General features: G+C 45.5%; 1 protein-coding gene across 1 annotated transcript in view; it reads left to right on the top strand.

Moving 5' to 3' along the window:
- Positions 1 to 7,757, top strand: part of C5AR1 (complement C5a receptor 1) — a 20,741-nt gene that overhangs the window by 10,697 nt on the left and 2,287 nt on the right. The window lies entirely within an intron of this gene.

Raw genomic sequence — 7,757 nt, forward strand, 5'->3', positions numbered from 1 at the left:
ACCTGATTTGGCTGATCGTAACCCTGTTATCTTATTTAACTTTTTACTCGCTCCTCCGTATTCCCTAGGAAGTGGTAGTTTGAGATCTAGAAACTTGATTAGATTTCAGTTCAGTGGTTTTCTTTTTTTTTTTTTTTTTGTACGTAGCGTTGTGAGCTTCCTACTGCTTCCGGAGATAGCGTGTAGTGTTTGTCTCTTGGGGATGCTAGGACTGATCTGTGGATTCATGATGTCGGCCCAAGCCACCCGTTGTAAAGCTCCTGTCAACTTTCACCTAGTTTTATTCTTTGCCAGAGGATTTGTGTGCTTGTCAGAGAAAGACAGACAGAGAAAGAGAGAGAGGGAGACAGAGGAAGGAAGAAAGCACTCCCCAGTGGGGCACGGTCACGTTGCAATCTCTTCTCCACTTCTCCATCCTGTTGGCATTTGGGGCGTGCGTGCACATGTACCTGGTGTGTTTTTCAAGCCGTCAGGTCTGAGACTCAAACCATGTAGTCGGCCATGCGGCATTTAACTCCTTTAACTGTTAGGCGGGCAGCTGGCCCTAAATGGTTTTATTTTTAAGTAAAAAAATATATATATATATTTAAGGAATTATATATTTAATTTTATTTATCATTATTTTTTAATTTGCTACAGGGCATGTGTGCTCACGGGGTGGGGGGGTGGTAGAGAAGGGGAAAGTAAAGTGAGAAAGCCAGCCTCCAGGTCCAGGGCTTGGACCCGTAGCCGTGTGGGAGTCCAGGGCCTTAACCACCACACCACCTGCTCCCCACCCCCAAGTTTTATATTTATTTCTTCCATGAGAGAGAGACAAGTGCCTCCAACAGGGCTTAATGCTGTGATCCAAGCCCAGCCTCAGCAAGCCCTGGATGGTGGGCGCATGCATACCTAGCACACTCAGGGAGGTCTCTGGATACAAACCCAGCACCTTCCCGTGTGGTCAGGCTTGTAGTTGCTTTTTACCATGTGTCCAGCCCCTCACCTAAATTATTATATCCTATGCTAATGCTCATTGTCCAGATCCATAATTTCATTAATTCTGTCATTCCTTCTTCATATGTTGTTTTTGGTCGCCGTAATGCTTTTGAGATTCTTCGCTCCCAAGAGCAACTTCCACATGGTCTTACACCATGATCCACTCCTTGCCTTTTCCCAGCTGGGATTGTGGACATACGTACCAAGCCAGTGTGCACAGGTCAATGAGGACTTGAACCCTGATCTACCCTATGGCCTCCAGCACTCCAGAGCATCTTGTCCTTGCACCATGGCAGCTGAGCCGGCAAGTGGTAATTTGCTTTTAGAAATTTTTTCTAGGCTGGCAGGTAGCATGGTGGTTAAGATGCTGGACTTCCACAAGGCTGACCATGGTTCAGGCCCCAGACCTGGCAGCTTGCTTTCTCACTTATTCTCTCTCTCTCTCTGTTCCTCTCTGGTCAAATGGAAATAAATAAATAAAGTTAAATGAAAATAATTCTTTAAATAAGAAAAAGAATTTTTTTTTCTATTTTATGAAGACATAATTTAAAATATTCACATCTTACCTATTTGCAAGTGTTGGAGTTCTCTGTTGGACTTGAAAATAGTTTTAAATAAGTCCTAGGCAATCTGCATGCTATTCTTGGCGATTTTAATAGCCCTTTTGCCACTCTTGGGACCAGAGTCATATAAAACATCACCTTTTGGAAGTTTTTTTTAAAAAATTAACTAATTAATTAATTAAATTTACAATTAATGTATGAATTTATTTTGCTACAAAACCTTTTTTAAATGCATACACAGTTTTCTCATTACCCCATATTTACATGAGCTTTTTTTTCTGCAGTTTTTTAAAAGAATAATTTACATTCATTCCCTAAGCATTGTCACAGCATACAAAATATGATTTCCCATCCAGAATATACCGCATAGTGGCTTCATCATGCATGTTATCATCAATAATTTTCCATTTCTAGTTTTATATATATGTACACACACATATATGCATATGTGTATATATATATTTTACCCCTATTTCTGACCCTCTGCCCTTTCCCATCCTCCTCCCACACTCTCTCTAGTGTCTACAGTTGTCTTCCATTCCTTCCCCCGACCCCGACGTCTTATTTATCACACAATTTCTTAAATAATCTAACTACTTTCAATAGCAAGTTCAGCTGGTACTTTCAAGAAAAGCAGTTTTGGGAACCAGCAGTTAGCCTAATGGCTATGTCGTTGGACTCCCACGTAGTAGACCACGGTTCATGTCCTGGACCCGGTGGCTTAAAACTCACGCCGGGCGCGTGTGCGTGCGTGCCCAAGATCCCGAGAGGAGAATGGAGGAGAAGGAATTGTGGCGTGGCCATCCCCCCTGGGGGGTGATTTCTCGCTTTCTGGGCAATCGCTATAAGGGAAAACCCCTCAAAAAAAAAAAAAAAAGAAGAAAAGAAAAGCAGTTTTAACTTTAATAAGTCAAAGAAATGCTAAGGAACTTTGCTTAAAACTTAAAGCCAGGAAACAGGTTAGGATTCTGTTCAAATAGTAAGTACATGAACCTATCGGCAGCTCAAGACAGGACAAAATCCTTAAAACTGGAAAACAAAGCCTAGAAGAAAATCAGCAATGTTTTAGTCATAAAATTCTATTTCACCAGTTCAGTCTCATGTACTTAATGTATCTTCTGTTGTGGTTCAATCTTCCCGATTAAATTCTGGGATATAATATTCAGCTCCAGACTTGTTGCTATGATTAAGTTGGCCATTTTCTTAATTTTTGAACTCTTATTTCTGTGTGTCTGCATTTAATTTTCCTGACATAGCACTCCCTTGAGAACTTCTTGGAGATCTGGTCTGGTGTTGGTAAATTCTTTCAGATTTTGTTTGTCTGACAATGTTCTTGTCTTTTCTTCCCATACGAAGGATAATCTTGCTGGGTACAGTATTTTTGGTTGAAATTGCTTTTCCCTTAACTCCTTGAATATTTTCCCATTCTTTCCTTGCTCGCATTGTTTCTAATGAGAGGTCTGCTGTTAGCCTGATGGGATATCCTTTGTAGGTAACTTGCCATTTCTCTCTTCCCAGTCTTAGTATGTTGTCTTTGTGGTTTTGGTCAGTCTGACTATAATGTGTCTCAGAGAGTTGATTCTATTCGGGGTCCTTTGTATTTCTTGGGACTGGATCTCTTTGTATTTCTTGGGACTGGAGTGCCTGTCTAGGTTTGGAAAGTTTTCTTGCAGGATTTCATGGAATAGATTATCAATGCCCTTATGAGTCTCTTCATCTTCTGGGATGCCAATTATCTGGATGTTTGGATATCTGGTGGTATCTAGTATTTCTCGTATATTATTCTCATATTTTTTGAGGGGTCAATTTTCTGTCTTTACGGTGGATTTTCCTAGGCCAGCAATGTTCTCTTCTACGTCTGAGATTCTATTTTCTGCTGCTTTTAACACTTCAAAGGGAGATTTTGACTTCCTGTATTGTAGCCTTCATCTCTAACAGGTCCATTCGATTCTTTTTTAAAGTGTGTAATTCCTCTTTTAGATCTGGCAAGAATTTCCTCACCTCCTGGAACTCGTCAGCTCCTCTCTCCTGCCTCTTCCGCAGTCCGTTGTCTCTCTTCTCTCCCATCTCTGTTAGCTTCGTCTTTATGAATACTCTAAATTCTTTATCAGACATTTCCATGACTTCCATTGAACTGTCTGTGGATGAAGAGGAGTTGTTCTTTTCCCTTGGAGGAGAGGCATTTTCTTGCTTTCCCATATTTCTGTGGCCCCGTGGTGATTTCCAGTCATCTGATGGATGGTGTGTTTCTTCCTCATTCTCGAAATTCAATCTGAGCGTTCAGGAACGTGCAGAAGGAGGGGATCTGGAATCTCTTTGCCATTTTGATCCCTTTGTGCAGCAGATTCAGTGGATATTGAGGAATATGTTAACCCTAACAGTATTTGGATGTTTGACTTGGTTCCCTTAGATCCGTCTAGAAACACAGAGAATGGAGACTGAGAAGGAGAATAATGAGATAAAAGAAAAAGGAAAGGAAACGGTGAGAGAGAGGGGGGAAAAAAGAAAAACAAAGATACAGAGAGAAATAGGAGGAATAAAAACCCAACCAAATAAAATTAAAAAAAAAAAACAAGCAAAAAATAAAAAACTGTGCAAAGCCACTAGTTCTCAGGAGCCATGAAGGAGTCTTTTTCTGAAGGCCTGCCCCTTGCCTCTGCTGGGTGGGAGGGGGAGAGGGGATTATTAGCAAGATAAAGGCGCCCCCACTCCCGAAAGCCAAGGGAATACTTTACCTTAAAAAAAATTTTTTTGAGAGATTTTTGCTATAGGGCGCATACGCTTGCCAGAATGACAGAGAGAGACAGAGAGACAGAAAGCGAAAAATCACCCCCCGGGGGCAGGCCACGCTGCAATCCTTCTCCTCCATTCTCCTCTCAGGATCTTAGGCACGCATGCACACGCTCCTGGCATGAGCTTAAGCCACCAGGTCCGAGACTCGAACCACGGTCAACTACATGGGAGTCCAGCAACATAGCCATTACGCCAACTGCTGGTCCCACTACCTTAAAAAATTTTTTAAAGGAAAAGTTACCAAAAAATGAGAAAAAAAATGAGAAGACAGAGGCAGAGAAAGACAGAGACAGAGACAGAGAGAAGGCTAGAGGGGCTCCCTACCACTCGAGTTTGTGGGCTAGAGGCTGAATTATCAGTAGAAAATCTTTATTTCTCCTTTTTTCTTGAAATCACTAGTTCTCAGGAGCCATGAAGGAGTCTTCTTCTGAAGGCTTGCCCCTTGCCTCTTGAAGTTTTTTTAAAGAAATATTTATTTTATCATTATTATGATTTTCCTATTTGTTACAGGGACTATGTGCCCACTAGAGAGAAACAGAGAGAGAGAGAGAAAGTGAGAAAGCAAGTCACCAGGTCTGGGATGTGAACCATGGCCGGTCATGTGGGAGTCCGGCGCCCTAACCACCATGCCGCCTGCTGGTCCCTGACAGATGATATTAAGAGACCTTAATCTGGGTACCAAGGTCCCCTCTGTTCTTGAACTCCTTACCCTTCTCTGTTCCTTTGAATCACTTCTTCTCTCCCCTCAGCCAGGAAAAATCAATTTCTCATTTTTATGTCTCATCCTTCCTCTGGCTGACCCAAGCATTTGTCTCTGCTTGAGACCGGTCATTCTCCTAGTGACCGAGGGCTGGAGGGATGGTCGTCAAAGCTGATGGCCTGCGAGGCTCTCTATGCCTAAGAAAGGGAGTCACAAAGCTGTCGGCGACCTAGAGGGCCACGCAGGCTTTATGTAGGGTGCTCAGCTTCTAATCCCTGTGCTCCTAACCCTAGTGCCACCCCGAACCGTATGCGGAACCCAGGGCAAAAGGACACCTCACGTGTGCCCCAGGCTCTCTCGCAAAGTGTCTTCCCACAGTTCAGACAGAGCAGAAAGAGGTAATAAAGTTCTGAAAACACCCAACCCCCAAGCCCACAGAACACTCAGGCCTGTGAGCAGCCCGGCATTGCCCACGGTATTTGCAAGCCATTGGCCTTGTCAACCTGCATCGATGTCCCCCAGCTGGGAATGCAAACCACAGGAGGACTGGAAACCGGGGTTCCTGTTGTGCAAGCCCCCAGGGTTGCAAAAAAGACAAACAGTGCCAGCCGGTCTCTATTTACATGTGGGACAGATGTTTTTTTTTTCTACCACGGATGTTTTTGCATTAAGCTCGATTCTTTAAAATATTTATCTTGATGACCATGTTTTCTGGGTGCCTTCCCCTTAAATTTTGTGCCAGAGATAAGTGAAGTCCTACTGGCCCACCATCTTCTCCGGGTGGGCACTCACACAGAGAGTGCCGCGTGCTCTCTGAGCCATTCCGCCTCGGGGTGGGACGCGGGACAAGGGCGCTCTGGCGCCGGTGGCCTGTATATGGGGATGCCGTTCACTAATATCATTGCCGGGGCAGAGACAGAGAGAAGGCTAGAGGGGCTCCCTACCACTCGAGTTTGTGGGCTAGAGGCTGAATTATCAGTAGAAAATCTTTATTTCTCCTTTTTTCTTGAAATCACTAGTTCTCAGGAGCCATGAAGGAGTCTTCTTCTGAAGGCTTGCCCCTTGCCTCTTGAAGTTTTTTTAAAGAAATATTTATTTTATCATTATTATGATTTTCCTATTTGTTACAGGGACTATGTGCCCACTAGAGAGAAACAGAGAGAGAGAGAGAAAGTGAGAAAGCAAGTCACCAGGTCTGGGATGTGAACCATGGCCGGTCATGTGGGAGTCCGGCGCCCTAACCACCATGCCGCCTGCTGGTCCCTGACAGATGATATTAAGAGACCTTAATCTGGGTACCAAGGTCCCCTCTGTTCTTGAACTCCTTACCCTTCTCTGTTCCTTTGAATCACTTCTTCTCTCCCCTCAGCCAGGAAAAATCAATTTCTCATTTTTATGTCTCATCCTTCCTCTGGCTGACCCAAGCATTTGTCTCTGCTTGAGACCGGTCATTCTCCTAGTGACCGAGGGCTGGAGGGATGGTCGTCAAAGCTGATGGCCTGCGAGGCTCTCTATGCCTAAGAAAGGGAGTCACAAAGCTGTCGGCGACCTAGAGGGCCACGCAGGCTTTATGTAGGGTGCTCAGCTTCTAATCCCTGTGCTCCTAACCCTAGTGCCACCCCGAACCGTATGCGGAACCCAGGGCAAAAGGACACCTCACGTGTGCCCCAGGCTCTCTCGCAAAGTGTCTTCCCACAGTTCAGACAGAGCAGAAAGAGGTAATAAAGTTCTGAAAACACCCAACCCCCAAGCCCACAGAACACTCAGGCCTGTGAGCAGCCCGGCATTGCCCACGGTATTTGCAAGCCATTGGCCTTGTCAACCTGCATCGATGTCCCCCAGCTGGGAATGCAAACCACAGGAGGACTGGAAACCGGGGTTCCTGTTGTGCAAGCCCCCAGGGTTGCAAAACAGACAAACAGTGCCAGCCGGTCTCTATTTACATGTGGGACAGATGTTTTTTTTTTTCTACCACGGATGTTTTTGCATTAAGCTCGATTCTTTAAAATATTTATCTTGATGACCATGTTTACTGGGTGCCTTCCCCTTAAATTTTGTGCCGGAGATAAGTGAAGTCCTACTGGCCCGCCATCCCCTCCGGGTGGGCACTCACACAGAGAGTGGCGCGTGCTCTCTGAGCCATTCCGCCTCGGCGTGGGACGCGGGACAAGGGCGCTCTGGCCCCGGTGGCCTGAATATGGGGATGCCGTTCACTAACATCATTGCCGGGGGGCTGGAGGTGCGCAGCGGCAAAACCATACACCCCTCCAGGCCAGCCCACCCACAGGGGAAGGTCCCAGATCCAGTCCAGAGAGCGAGTGTGGCGGTGTGTGCTTGATAGGGGCTGGCTAGTGCTGGGCGTGGCTCCGGCCTCAAAACCCAGCTGGGGTGCCTGCCTCTGCCTCTCTCTTACTCATATATGAGATAAGTAATCAGGTTTTATGGTCTGGGGGTTATGGGAGCCAAACCCCACGCGGCCAACTGAGGTTGGATTCCTGTCGGTCATAAGGAAAACACGCTGGGCACGTGTATGTGAGTGCCCGAAATTCTGACGGGGGGAGAGATGGAGGAGAAGAGATTGTGGGGTGACCACACTCCACGGGGTGTTGCTTTCTCCTCTCCTTCTCTCTCTGTGTCTGGTAAGCACATGTGCCCTCTGGGGAAAAAATAGAGATAGGGACCAGCAGTTGGCATAATGGCTATGTCACTGGAGTCCCCTGTAG

This window comes from Tupaia chinensis, unplaced genomic scaffold, assembly GCF_000334495.1.
Source record: "Tupaia chinensis unplaced genomic scaffold, TupChi_1.0 Scaffold000067_1, whole genome shotgun sequence".
Taxonomy (NCBI): Eukaryota; Metazoa; Chordata; class Mammalia; order Scandentia; family Tupaiidae; genus Tupaia; species Tupaia belangeri.